The sequence below is a fragment of the Octopus bimaculoides genome, chromosome 6, assembly GCF_046866305.1.
Source record: "Octopus bimaculoides isolate indiv1 chromosome 6, ASM4686630v1, whole genome shotgun sequence".
Classification (NCBI taxonomy): domain Eukaryota; kingdom Metazoa; phylum Mollusca; class Cephalopoda; order Octopoda; family Octopodidae; genus Octopus; species Octopus bimaculoides.
This window is the reverse complement of record NC_142933.1, coordinates 65983614-65999238: the sequence shown is the minus strand read 5'-3', so window position 1 is coordinate 65999238 and position 15625 is coordinate 65983614. Positions and strand designations below refer to the sequence as shown.

The 15625-nt window shown below is 40.6% G+C and overlaps 1 long non-coding RNA gene across 1 annotated transcript; it reads left to right on the top strand.

Annotated features, from left to right (window-relative positions):
• The first annotated feature begins 5924 nt into the window (after positions 1-5924).
• Positions 5925-13027, top strand: LOC149135238 (uncharacterized). Its single transcript, XR_016242297.1, has 2 exons — positions 5925-7579; positions 8094-13027. It is a non-coding gene; the product is annotated as an uncharacterized LOC149135238 (long non-coding RNA).
• Positions 13028-15625: the final 2598 nt, after the last annotated feature.

The window sequence follows — 15625 nt, the reverse complement described above, 5'->3', positions numbered from 1 at the left end:
TAACGAAGATAATCAATATTATAGACTATGTGACTCACTGATAAAAGAAACTGTCGTCTTGTTAATTGAGCTACTTGTATTCCACGAGAGGAGTTTTGGGTTAAAAATCAATCATTTAAAAGTTTAGCTTTATTTACGAACGGAAATGATTAACATCCTACGACATGCTTGACTATTGCTTTGCTGAGGTTTCTCGTGTCAACGAAACAGTCTCTACGTGGTCGCTCGACTTGTAATTAGTAAGCGAAATCTCCTGGATCTGTCGAAAATTTAAAGCTTTCCACAGGTGTAGCCAAACAGAAAAGATCCATTTTTCCTTGCCGTGGTGCAGTATTCCTGAATAACAAACGAAAAGAAAAGAAAAAACGGGATCACACAGCTTGATGATTACTACTTGGATTCACTAAAACATGTCACGATCTGCTTAATTTTGACTGGATGGCGGTGGTAGTGATTGTTCCGCCTGATTAAGATCTATGATCAAAGACATTCCAATCATAACAATCCCATTTTTTGTCCCGAGCTATAGTGCACCTTAGACTTCCTTATCCAATGTTCTTTAAAAGAAAGACAAGATAGGGTTGGATTTGAGAGAGATTTCTCATATACAATGTATATCATATATGGTTAATTACTATCGCTTAACAGACTCAACGAGGGCACCAAGTCAACTAAGGGGATCTCTATAAAGTAACAAACTGTTAGAAATAGCTGCTAATTATCCCTCAAATTAGATTATTGTCTTAAATAAGCAACGGATACGTGAGTTAAGTAGACTTAGATATGCTCGTAAGAAGACAGGCTGGTCATGGTTGGGATGCCTTTTATCGATAAGAGTTGAAATAGGCTAAACAACTGCAACAACACTTAATACTTTTCACTTGTAAAATATAACTTTGATCATCATTAAAAGTAGGTGATTAATGTGTGTTGTTCTGATCTGTTCATAAGTATTTGAAGTTTGGGTCAAGATAGAAAAAGGAAGACATCAAAGGATAAAGATTTATGAATGCAACATGTCTTTACCAGTGGTGTAGCTAATTTGTGGTAAAACTGTCAGACTGGTTGCAATTTATGCACCCAATTCAACTGCGCAAAGTGAGTATTTTCGTGACCTGGAAAAGTTTCTGGGGACATCACATTCACTAGTTTTGCTAGGAGACTATAACACAATCTGCGATGCGCGCGTGGATTATGTTGGCTCATACACACAGATAGAAAAGGTAATTCTTGCTTCCAGGATCTGCTAAGTCGCTTTCAGTTAGCAGATCCATATAGACTGGAATTTCGAACGCTCCGTTGTGGACATGGTCAAGTAGCGACGGTTCCTCCAGGTCATATTTAGATAGAATTTTAATTAGAAAAATAGACAGAAATGTAGCTAAATCTCCACAGTTCCACCTGCTACAGTGGTCACAATTTTGTTGCCTGTAAGCTTGACATAGATAAGTTATATAGTATAGGTTCCGGCGATTGAGGAGTACAGAAACCGGATTAAGTTGTTAATACAGAGGGCTTTAACTGGAACCATTATTAATAACAAATGGTGGTGTGCCCTCAAACGAGCCATCAAATTTGAGTCTGGCTAGAGAGACTAGGAGGGAATTAGACCTAGTTAAGGACCTAGAGAAGGCAATGCGGACTGGCTCTGCATCCCGGGTGAAGGCGAAGAGATTGGAATTAAACCAGCACCTCGAAGTCAAACACATGGGATGCATTGTCAGAGCTAGACTTTGTGCAGTGGGTTGCGAGGAAATAAAGGCCGCTGGTTGGGCCCGAGTGGTGGAAGCCCAACGTGGTAATGATGTCACAATTCGAACTTTGGTGAACCAACAAGGTAAGTTGACAAACGAACCCGAGGAGATGTGTAAGACCTTTCAGGAATACTTCGCCCAGATTTTTGGAGGGAGCGATGGACCGGAGAGTAGGAGGGACCTAACGGCCTTCCTCGCTGGGCTGCCGTGTCTTTCGGGGCTGGATGCAGAGTGCTGTGAAGGGCCGATCACACCTGAAAAAGTGGTAGAGGCTATGGCGGACTGCGGCGTGTGTAAGGCGCCGGGACTGGATGGTCTACCCTACGAGTTATATAGGAGAATGCCAGACTTGTTTAGACACCTACTGGTGAGTGTTTATACGAACTGGCAGCAGAATGGGTGTATTCCCAGATGTGTGCAACGGGGAGTGGTGACGCTAGTCAGAAAGGACCTAAACAAGGGGGATTCCATTTATAATTTTAGGCCCATCACTCTTCTAAACATAGAGCTGAAGATTTTGACCAAGGTGTTAACGAAAAGGTTGGTGCGTGTCGCGGATGGTTTGGTTGGAGAGGCACAGACATGTGCCATTCCCGACAGAACCATTCAGGATAATCTCCACCTTCTACGCCACACCTTTGAGAGGCTTAATAGTAAACCTGGCAAGGGTGGGGCAATGATCCATTTAGACCAAGCAAAAGCTTTCGATAGGGTTGACCGTCGTTACCTGGTGTCGGTTCTCGCGCAGCTCGGCCTGGGTCTTGGCTTCCTTAGATGGATCATATCAATATATGACAACATCGACTTGATCGTTCGGGTGAACGGTTTTCTGTCAAAACCGTTCTGTATCAAACGCTCGGTTCGCCAAGTGTGTCCACTGTCCTCGCTTTTTAGTATGTACTGGCTCTTGAGCCATTGCTGCGAAAGTTGAGTGGCATCTCGAGGGAGCCAGGTTGTGGAAAGTCGGTTTCAGCATGCGTGGACGATATCACCATCCTCGTAACCGAAATGAAACACCTACTGAGGGTAGGCGAGGCCATTAAGGATTACGAGACGGTGGCAGAAGCACCTAGCAGAAGCACCTGGAGAGGTAAGTCGTTGCCTCCTGACAGCGTCGTGGGACGTGGGACGGAAGATCCGATTTAGTTGTTAGGAGTTTGGTTTGGTCCGGACCTCCAAATAAAGAAGAACTGGGCTGAGGTATTGAGCAGGGTGACCCATGTAGACAGGACCTGGTCTTAGCGGTGGCTATCCCTGAAAGGTAGGGTGGAGGTGGCCAATTTGTTTATCGCATCGGTCATCATTTACCGCTTAACCGTCATTCCTTGCCCTGATTCGTGGTTAATCAAGCTGGAAAGACAGCTCTTCCACTTGTGGAGGGGCTCGAAACCACTTGTGAAACGCTCTATTTGCTGCCAAGAACTGCTAAAGGGTGAGCTAAGGATGCCTTGGCTGTTGATGCGCAGACATGCGCTGAGGTTGAGGTATCTATCGCTCCACCTGGATGGTGAACGAGTGTGGTCTCCGCTTGCGAAACAGATGTTTCCCAAGTTCACTAATTTCTGTGGTCGTGGTACTATCGTAGATCGAAGTTGGTTTACGGAGTACCGTAAGGCTCTCCTGCTATTCCGTCGTTCGAGTATTGCCAGGGGTGGTGGTTCAACCGCACTTTTTTATAGCGGGTTGGTAGAGTCGAAATGTGACGATACCTTAGGGAAAACCCTAGGCCTCGATGTTCCAACGTACATTCGGGCCGAAGACCTTGGATAACATTCAGAAGTCTCTAGCTTGGCAGTGTTACCGAGGAAACTTTCGCGTCCGAGATAAGCTCACACGACACGGTTGTCCCGGCCCATCGACCTGTCCAAGTTGAGGGCAGGATAGGGAAACCGTCCTGTATGCTATTGTTCAGTGCTCGGAGGCGTCGGACGTGTGGGCTTATGCTGAACAACTGTTGTCGAGTACAAGAAGAGTACAGCGGTCGTCTGAGTCAATTCTAAAAATTAACCCATCTGCTTCCTTATCGAAAGAAGGTAAGAATTATTTTCTCATAGTAGTAGCAATTGCGAAAGAGGTGATATGGAAGACTAGAGTGAAAGGACTGAAGACAGGTAGCTTCATCTCTGGCCCTGCACTGGTGAATTTTTTCACTTTTCACCTGAAAAGAAAAATAGGGCTGGAGAGAAGATGCCTGTGCGCGAAAATGTTCACTCGTCGATGGATGAATGTAGCACGGAGGTTGCGAATGAATGTAACCACATGAATACGATAAAAGACTTACCTCCAGGTACCAGTGACGAAACGGGGCTTGTGGGGTTCAAGCTGAACCCGTCTCCCCACTCCATTTATATTGTATTAGGTCGTTTTCCTATCATCCGATTTTATATTTATTGTAATTTTTAAACCCATTTTATATGTTGTTCTCATTCGTGTGTCTGACTCCAAATCAGATTGTGCTGTCCCCTTTATGCTGGCCTCTTGTGGGCAATAAAAAGTCATTTAGCTCACTCCTTCCAACAAATCGACGTTGCTCCAACAGTTGCACACTGTACCACATGCCAGGTTTAGGTATCGAAGTGATCACAAAGCAACGAGAGATGAAGTGTTTTGCTCAAGAACACAACATGCCATTCCCTTCAGAAATTAAAACCATCTCGCGATCGTGAGTGCAGCGTCCTAACCACTTGGCAATGACACCCTCTACACACACATAATAATGCATATTTAAAGTGCCTCCTCTCAACCCACTTTAGCTATGCTATTGCATTATCCTAATGGTTATAATTATAGTAATGATTATTTCTATAAACCACAGCTCTTCGTAAAGCCGGTGCTTGCCTTCACATTCTGTAGTGGCAAGAATTACTCTCCTCCTACAGACTTCATAAACCTTCGTAGTAGTACATTCTTTCTAGTTGTGTAAATAATTCTAAGGTTGGTAGAAGGCTAGCAGTTTTGAAGGGATCAAGGAATTCGATTACATCGACCTCGAAAAGATAAATAACAAAGTCGACCTCAGCGGAATTTGAACTCAGAATCTAATGAGTCGGAAGAAACACCTCAAAGCATTGTTTCTGATGCTCTAACAATTTTGTCAGTTCGCTGCTTTAACTAACTCTTTTACTTGTTTCAGTCATTTGACTGTGGCCATGCTGGAGCACCGCCTTTAGTCGAGCAAATCGACCCCACGACTTATTCTTTGTAAGCCTAGTACTTATTCTATCGGTCATATAATGTGTTATAACGAAAGAGTACAACAGGGGTCACCACCAGCCCCTGCCGGAGCCTCGTGGAGCTTTAGGTGTTTTTCGTTCAATAAATACACACAACGCCCGGTCTAGGAATCGAAACCGCGATCCTCCGACCGCGAGTCCGCTGCCCTAACCACTGGGCCATTGCGCCTCCAGAAGTAAATAATTCTCTCAAATTTTGGCACAAAGCCAGCAATTTTAGGGGAGGAGATAAGTCGATTACATCGCCCCTAGTGCTCAATCGGTACTTATTTTATCGACCCCGAAAGAATGAAAGGCAAAGTCGACCTTGGTTGATTGACTAAGTAAAAAAATCTTTTCTGCTATAGACACAAGGCCCGAAATTTGTGGGGAGGAGTTAAGTCGATCACATCGACCCAGCACTTGACTGGTACTTAATTTATCGATCCCGAAAGGATGAAAGGCAAAGTCGACCTCGACGGAATTTGAATTTAGAACGTAAAAAGGGAAAAAAAATACTGCCAAGCATTTTGCCCGGCGTGCTAACAATTCTGCCAGCACGATTTCTTTATCAAACCAATATGTATTTCTTTATTGCCCACAGGGGGCTAAACATAGAAGGGACAAACAAAGGGATTAAGTCGATAACATCGACCCCAGTGCATAACTGATACTTATTTAATCGACCCCGAAAGGATGACACGCAAAGTCAACCTCGGCGGAATTCGAACTCAGAACGTAACGGCAGACGAAATACCGCTAGGCAGTTTGCCCGGCGTGCTAACAATTCTGCTAGCACGCCGCCTTAGGGTGAAATAAATACCTTGTCGAAAGACATAATATTATGTCAGCAACAGAGCATGAACTGAAAACCAATATGTCCTTATCTTCTCAATTATGTAAATTCGACTGTTTGTCGTTGTTTTTAACGCAAAGCCTATGTAAACCCTTCTGCGCAAAATAGATTCTTCCGGATTAAACATAAATAAAGAAAAGAGGCACAGCTTCCAACATTTTGTGTTGTCTCTCCTCTTTGCTATAGTCTTAGTGCCAAATAAAGAAATATGAGAGAGGATAAAATTGGCACCCATTCTCAACACAAGGATTTACCGATGTTATTGAGCTTGATTTCGCTCCTATGTGAGTTATTGTTTTACTACGTTGAATTGCTGAATTTTGTGATTGTTTGTGTTTGTTGAAAATTTTATTTGTATTCCCCATTTATGGGTGAAGATGTGAACAACAGTATTATGAATACACAAGTATAAACAAGCAGTTATGCTTTGGTGACGGGCAAAAAATCTTGTCAGCCGAGCTACTGCAGATACGTGAATTGGAAGTCAAAGACAGGGACTTCAAGAAGTATAACACCTTATAGAAGGAGGAGGGAGGATGTCTAATGCTGACACCCCCGAAAGAAGTGACTGAGAGTACAGAAAGGAAAACCATCACACAAAGAACGTTGAATATAGCAACAAAGAAGGTAGAAATAGCAGCCGTAGAAGCGGTCGAGGAGTGCTTAAAAGAGATAAAGGAGATAACCACGTTCTAGACCAGAGGACGAAAGTTCGGCACGGTAGAGGTGCGCTTCGCCAATGAAAACGAAGCTAAGAAATACTCCACCGTAGCCTTGAAATCGGCGGAGTGGGCACTGTTACCTACTTACTGTGGAAAACGTGCGGCCAGAGTAAGGATAGGGAGAGTGCCCCCTGAAATTGACGAGGCATGGCTTGTGGCAGCCATCCTCTACAATACAGAAGATGAAGCGGAAGTCCTGAAAATGTCGAAGACTGCGAAGTTCAATTGGTGGGGATAACGGTAATGGTCTATATCGGCTTACCAGACCGCCATAAGATTGTTGAAGAGCTCGTTTAACCAAACTGAGAATTATAGTGGAAGGTAGACCTCCAATATGTTTTTCATGTGGAGTAAGAGGTCACATGAAAGCCAAGTGTCCCCAGTAACACGAACAGGAGGAGGCGGAGAAGGAGAGTCGGGAAGAAGAGATTGTAACGGCAGAGGAGGAAAAGGAGTTTACATTGGTAGAAAGGCAGAGAAAAAACAGCGAATCTCCACCAAAAAAGAAAAGGAAGGTGGAGGAAAATGAGAACGAAAAAGAAAAAATCAGATATCAATGGGAGATCGAACGCAAAGACCAGAACCTTCAACTAGTAAGGAGGAGAAAAGACGGAAGTAGAAACTAGAAAGTGAGAAAGAGGAACAAATACCGATAGAAATACTAACAACAGAGAGTGAGGTGATACAGGCGAGAAAGCCACCGAAGAGGAGATACGAAGGAATTCTGGTTGCATACGAAAAGAGCATGGAGATAGAGAAAAAGGATTGCCAAGATGAAAGGCGTTATAAGAATTATGCTGGCCGAAAAGGAGGGGAAACAGAATGAGAAAGCAGTGTTGCTGGAAGATGAGAGAGCAGGAAGATTGAGAGAAATATTCGGAGACAGGATAGAAATAACAGCATTACGATTTAGATACGACGAACTACCATCAGTGACAGATTTCCAGGAGTTAATAGAATTTATGGTGTGAACACGATACAAACTGGAAAAACAATTCTTGATGTAAAAACAGTAAAATGGAACTTTCTACTTTGGTAGGTAGGAAAGCCATTTCATTCTCATTATTTTCATAATTCATTCGCTAATTGTTTGTATGTACCCCATGTTCTGTGTTGTCTGTCTTTGTGGTGTCTTTTCAAAACTCAGGCTTTATGCCTATAGTAAAGAAACCCATTGTCAACTGAAATTTCTTTTTTTAATAATTGGTAATGGTGTTATCTCAACAATGTCCTCTTTCTGATTATCGGTTATATCAACATTTTATCCTAATTAAAAAGCCCTTTCCAGTAATGGTCTATAATCACACGACAAAACTGTCGAAATTTACAATGAGAACTTTTATTTCTCAGCCTACCTTGTTAGCTAAAAAGAAACTTCTGAAACACAAATGAAGCATTGAAAATCTGAATTTGTTATATTCCGCTAATGTATTCGAGGGATACCTTTTTTTTTTCTTTATGTAACATAAATTAGCTTATATATATATATATATATATATATATATATATATATATAAATAAGCTTTCATACTTTTCGTTTCTTCTTCAGCTTGATCCCAGCAGCGTCGGTAATTTCCTGGTGGTATCTATATTGCTAGAAGCTAATGGTTCTAAGAACATATTCAGTCAATTGGTTTGTACGACTGCTATTTTAGCGAACTTTATCGAGGACAACTGTACGTTGAAACCAGCTACATTTTTTTGTGTCGATAAATCAGTCGGAAAATTTGTCCATTGCTTTCAGCAGTTGGCTTCAAAGACCAGATTCATTCCAATCTGACGACCCGAAGAGAGATTTTGTCTACTAATTGCTTGGATAACCTCAGTTTATTCGAAATACTGAAACTCGCTATATTAGACATAAGTGTTTGTATTAGTTAGCAGAATAGTTTCTTTGAAGCATTTACAGTCGGCCATTTGATATTCAGTCGATATGTTAATAATTTTATGTGAAACAGCAAAACTAATATTCTAACAATTGAATGTTTTGAAAAATACTTTCAATTTCGTTCTTACGTGGGTACTTCTACAACTACTACCATTTCAGCAAGTCTCTAGTTCAAATTGTCATGAAATCTTTGTGAAAGCTGGAGTTTTGTTGTACATTTTCCTGTTTAGTTATTTATAATTTTAACTGTTTCAAAACAATCTTTTGAGATTGATTGAATATGCAGAGACTTAAAATTTTTCTTCGCAAATAATTCTTAAGTATTGGTGACAATTAATTTTAGCCAATTTCTTATAACACCTGTTTTTCTAAACCGAAGTTATTTGTGAAATGTTTTTAGGCTGCAAACTAACCAGATGGCTTTCTTTTTAACGTGAGGTAGGACTTGGATACGTTTGTTTTTTTTTAATTTAAATTTTGTATTTTAAATTCCCTTTGTTATCGAAGTCTTCCACATTACTCGTACTATATACTTGCAATGGATATGTGTAATAAGCTTACTCAAATATCCAGGTCGCAGTATATGTATTGGGCATATTTGGTATTTGCACGAATTTGATACATCTATTTTTAATGTAGTAAGTTTGTATTTAATATATATCTATAATATTGTCAGTAAAGAGGGATTCAAAAATGCAAAAGAACAGGCATTCTAACTTTTGAAAACCAACTCCACCCCCCCACCCACCAAACTTTTTTTTTTTTTTAGCAACGATTAAATTTTGGCGTGGTCGTCATTATCTATTTTATATACACACACACACACACACACACACACACACACACACACACACACACACACACACACACACACACACACACACACATGATTTACAGCACTCATTGAGTGCAGGTTCTGAATAATGCTTCTTTGCAGTGAATTTATAACCTAACTTCTTAATGTACAATGAAGTGTTAATTAGGAAGCTACGAGTATTTAATACTAAAATATCGACTCCAAGTGTGTTTAATTAGTAGATTTAGAGCACATATCAGCACGCGTAAATTATTCTTTAACATAATTAGCTCTCCACTTCTCAAATTACATTAGTGTGACTGACTCTATTGGTGCTAATTACTCTTGAGAAAGCATAAATATTACAATCTCGCCCTCTAAAAGAAATCAGGACCATATCTATTACAATTTTCCAAATACGTGGTCACGTTTAAGATTATTTTAAACTGTTGCTGAACTTAGCTCCACTATCCTTGCCTGATTTGGTACTTATCTTGGCACTGTTGCCAAAGGTGTTGAATCTGAAGTTGTTGAGTCCCTAAATTATATGAAGTTGGAGGTCCTTTTAAAAAGAAAAAAAACCTTGCCAGATGGTCTTTAAGAGAAAATTAGCAGAATTTGTTATTGGAGACTCGGCGAAAGTAAAGAATACGTACACCCTGTGTATAGGGGTTGTGGTTTTTGTTACGCCGAAAACAAGTGGTGTACGTATTCTTTAGAGCCGCCGAAGTCTCTGCTGTCGAAGTCTCTGCTCTAAGCTGAAAGTTTGTTTAGCTTATGTTCATCTGATTCCGATTACATGGGCCAGAATTGTTAGGTGATGGAGACTTGTTTCCAATTACTAATCACTGTTTACAGAAGTTTGACATTATCTCAGATATTCTAAACTTCAAATTTAAGAACTACAGTCTTTCAACTTTAATTTTTGGCAAAAAATTTCCTTTCTTTTTTTTCTTTTTTTTAGCAAGCAAAAGTTCTTTCATTCTTCGGTTATAATAAGTACCCACCAGGTATTACGATCATTTCAATCGATTTTTTATACTTTCAAAATCTGTGATCTGTTAATCTTGGAAATATATTTGCTTGGACTTCATCAAATTACCCTTCGGTCATGACTGATCATGGAATATATACTTGATGGAGTGTTATCACTTAGCAATAGCAACATTACTTGAGATTAAAAGACGAAAGCTGGAGTGACATTCTCCGTGGTAGAGGTCGCATCTGTATGACTTCAGATAGCGATTTAGGATTTTCCTTCGCCGCCCTCCGTCAGCCACAAAGCTCTCTCAAGAATGTGAATTATTACCAAGTGACTTTCATGTAGACCTACCTCCTTTTTAGCGCCAATTGTGACGGCCAGTTCCCCGGGATGCCAACTATCCATGGAACCTTTGGGAAGCAGCCTTCTTCAATATAGCGACATGGCCCAACCAGCACAATCTTTGCTGCTTGGGCATTGTACATTCTGGGAGGTCCAGTATGAGACAGGACCACTGCGTTTGTTACTCTTTCTAGGATATAGTCAGGATACGACTGATGCACCTTAAGCTGAAGGTGTTCAATCTTCTCAACTGTTCGTGGGGCATATCTCACTATCGTACAGAATTGGATTGATCGAGATGAACTTACAGAAAAGCTATCGCTCATTTTATCACAATTCGATATTAACTGATATTTCATGTATCGATAGGAGTGGTTTTTGATCCATTATCATCTAATTATCGGCTGTAATTGGCGAACTCCGATTATTGGAATGCATATTCTGGATATTTACCAAACTGTGATAGCTTAGGTGATGGTTCCAAGTTTCTTAGCTTCAATGCTGAAATTTGAACAATGAAATGTGACTATAACGCTGATTAACAGCACGAGTTGTATTGCACAAATATATATTGTGGGTTCTTCTCCTTGTATACATGATGCCAATTTTTACTTTATAGTAAAACACATTGACTTTGGCATGTCATTTCTTCTCATCTATATTTCTGAACTATTATATTCTACCGCTTAAATCATTTACTTTTGCGTATTAACATTTTATAAATGAAATGCAGCGAACTGGCGGAATCGTTAGCAAAATGCTTAGCGGCATTTCGTCCGTCTTTACAATCCGAGTTCAAATATCCACTGAAGTCGACTTAACTTTCATCCTTTCGGAGTTAAAATAAACACCAGTTGAAAACTGGAGTCGACTTAATCTCTCAGCCCCTTCACTGACCATCGCTTTCTTCTGTATCTATGAAACTTCCTCTCTAGTCAATGGTTATGCAAAGCAGAAAGGCTCACCGTACCGTCTTCCCCAGTCATTTCCCATCCCTCCTTTACGGAAAAGGCCGATTAGATGTCAACTGAAGCACATGCTTTTGTTTACAAGAATTATAATCACAACGAAGGATAGCCTATCGAACTTGTACTCCTTTAATAGATGTACGCAATCCAAATGCTATGGTAATTTTTCGATATCCAGATCAATTTGCCACATTTCATATCCGCTTTTAAACTTTGGGATTTTTTTCTTTTTGCTCCTCATTTAATAACGGGCTGCAATGCCCCCCCCCCTCCTTGTACGTTATCAAATTTATTCGTGTCCACTGATCTTATGTCTTTCCACTTCCTAATTTTCCTCGCACAGTTTGTTTGTATTGTGAATACATTATAGCATAGTTGTTTTTCTTTTCTTCGGGAGGTGGGGAAGTTGAAAGGCTTGTGTCCGTATGTATTTGTGTCGGATGGGGACGGGTAGGTTCAGCGTCTGTAGGGGGCGGGTGGGAGGAAGAGGGTGTGGGTAAGTTTTGGGTGGGGTGGGGTTCTGTTTGTTTTACCTGGTTTCCTTTTTTCTTTTCTAACCGGCTGCTTCCCATTCTCCTGATTCACCTTTTTCTTCTGTTTCTACTGGTGGTGGTGGTATTACTTCTGCTTTTCTTGCTTGTTCTTCTGAAATCAATATTTTATAAATTGACAACTTTTCTATAGTGTAGTAATTATAACCAATATATTCCCCTTATGATATTGGCCATTATTAGTGTAACTCTGTTAATCGACTCTTTTGTTTCGTACTTCCTAAACTTATTTAAATTGTGGATTTCTTATCGAGTTGCTGTGCTTATCTCCCACTGTCTTCTAGTGTACTGTTCCAAAATCGAAGTTTTGTACTAGTTACGGTGCTTTTATTTCATCGTTTGTCTGTGGGATAAAAACTCTTGTTGAAAGGTTAAGTTGTCGGATAAATGCGACTCTTATCGTACTAGATTGGAAAATAGGGTGTGAAGTGGGGTTAGGGTCATTTATATCTGTACTATTTTCTATTCTATCATTTCCATAGTTACTATCTCTTTGGTTGTTGGTGGCGGTGGTGTTTCTATGTGTATTGTTGTCAGTAATGTTTGTGTTGTCTTCTATGTTTTCATGGTTGTGGTTACCATCCCAATTATTATTGTTATTCTTATAGCTACGATTATTATCAACCTTGTTACTAGTAGTCTTCTCATTGTAGGTGTGGGTATCATTATTCATGTTACTGTTGTCTTTGTCACACCAGCTAGTGTTGGTGGTGGTTTTATCGCTGATTCAAATGTTGAGGTTTGTGGTCTTTGTATCTTTCGTTGTGTTGACCTCTCCGATCTCATTTTTTATTGCTGCTGCTATTCTGGACCCTTAGTTTTTGCGTGCTTATCTTTGTATTCGTTCTTTAGTGTCGTTATTGTTACTGTCGTTCTTAATGGTATCAATATTTGGTATGTTGACCCTCTTTTACTTGTTTCAGTCATTTGACTGTGGCCATGCTGGAGCACCGCCTTTAGTCGAGCAAATCGACCCCAGAACTTATTCTTTATAAGACCAGTACTTATTCTATCACTCTTTTGCTGAACTGCTAAGTTACGGGGACGTAAACACACCACCATTGGTTGTCAAGCGATGGGGGGGGGGGAACAAACACACACACAAACAAATACACACGTATATATATATATATATATATATATATATATATATATATATATATATATATATACACGACTGGCTTCTTTGTTTCCATCTACCAAATCCACTCACAAGGCTTTGGTCGGCCCGAGGCTATAGTAGAAGACACTTGCCCAAGGTACCACGCAGTAGGACTGAACCTGGAACCATGTGGTTGGTAAGCAAGCTACTTACCACACATCCACTCCCGCCTACATTTTTTTTCTGTTGTTGCTGTTATTCTTGACCCTTACCTTAATATTCTTGTATCTTTGTGTGTTCATGTTGTTGCCATCGTGACTGTTTGTCGGTTTGCACCATAACAGTAACTTCACAAACTGCTGCAACAGCATGAACAACATCATGTAGGCGAGAAGGTCAACGTACCAAATATTGGTACCATTAGGAACGACAATAACGGTAACGACAATGATACTGTGAAGAACGAACTCAAAAATACAGAACGACACAACGACGCAGTAAAAGAAATGAGGACGGAGATAAGGTCAACAGAACGAAAGATACAAAGATCACAAACCCCAACACCAGCAGCAGCGGGAGTGACAGACAACAGTAACATTAATAACGACAGCCACACCGACAATGAGAAAGCTAATAGTAACAAGACTGATAACAATCGTAACTATAACAGTAGGGATGATAATGACAGCATCATCGAAAACAACGATGAAAACATGCAAACCAACACATTACTGACAACAATAATACATATAGAAACATCACCGCCACCAAGACTACCAAGGAGATAGTAACTAGGGAAATCATAGGATAGAAAATAGTACAACAGATATGACACTAACCCGCTTCACATCCTATTTTTCAATCGATGTGATATGTCGTACGATATGAGTCGCATTTATCCGACAATCTTACCTTTCAACAAAAGAATTTGTATCTCACATCAAACGACGAAATAGAAGCACGCTTCACCATAACTAGTACCAAACTTACTGATTTTGGAACAGTACACTAGAAGACAGTGGGAGATAGGGACAGCAACTCAATAAGAAATCCGCAAGTGGCCTGCATTATTTAAATTGTATAAATATTCAACTCGTCAATTATCTGTTGAAAGGTTTCGGCTGTTGGGGGTGGGTGGAATATTCTGGAAACACGACGATCACTTTAGTCTCACCACAAACTCAAAGCAATTGTTTGTTTTTTTAAACGAGGACAACTGCTGATTCTTTATTCACAAAGGGATTAAGCAGAGGAGACTGTATAGGACATTACAAAGTGGGGTGAAATCGAATTAAAAATGAATGATTATATAAGGAAAAAGTTTGAATGATGGTTACCGGGCCCCACGACCCAGGTAACATCATTGAACATTTTTTTTTTACAATGTACATAAATTTTCAGTTAGTTTTACTTTGCTTGAAGTCGCTACAGTTTTCATCATTTCTTTTCTTTTTTGAGAATTTATTTCTCTCTGCAGTTACTTGCTCATGTTTGTTTGTGTATTCGTGATTTTTCACTTTTGTTTATGGGAGGGAGAGAACGAGCGTTTTTCTTCCTCCCAGCAACTTTCCATTCACCATCACTTACCTCTGTAGACGTTGATATTAACGGTGTCATCTTTTGTCGTGACCATTTCTCTCTCCATCTCCTGCTTCTCCCCTGGGACCTCCTCTTCACCTTTCCTCCTGCTGCACACTGGCCTCCCTCTGACTTTCTTCCTGTGCTTCAGGTTGTAGGGCCTGGCGGGGGGCACGTTTTACTTGTGTGCCCCGTCTGTCTGCACTCTAATTCTGCCCTGCACGGTGACTTTTAACTTCGTTTCATCCGGAAGAATGACGAATTCCGGTATACCATCAATGTCCGCTGGTATGGCTTGAATCGTTGCTCTTAAGCCTCTGCCACACCAATTCTGAACACTTTTCTCCTCCAAACTCCCAGTGTTACCTCTTTTCTTGGCGAAGGCGGCTGCCAGGAGCTATGTCGGTTTAATTTCCCATGCGAACCCTTGTATCGTTATTTTTATTTTGCCGAAGTATGTCGGCAAAAGAGCCAGTTCCTTGGTCTGCAGGGTGATTGCTAAGTAGACCTTGGCATCATTCTCAGCTATAAACTGAGCCTCACCCTACCATATTTCCTTTCACGTCTCACAGATGCTAGTGTGTACATAATAGGCTTCAATGCTTTCCATCTCCTCTATCTTCTTAGTCTTCAGCGACAGCGTCCTGTAAATCAGTTTTGCTCTTCATTTCCTCCATTACCTCTTTGGTGGGAGCTAACCTTACGTTAGCTCCCTCCCCGCGAAAAATTATTTGAAATTTCTTTATGGCCTCTGGCTTGATGTTGGACCGTTTCAAGCATATCCTTCCGTGCTTTCTCCTGAATCGCTGGTGTATCCCAAGTCACCGTCGCTCTTCCAGAGCTCGTACATATCATCTTCCATTTTGTGTAGGCA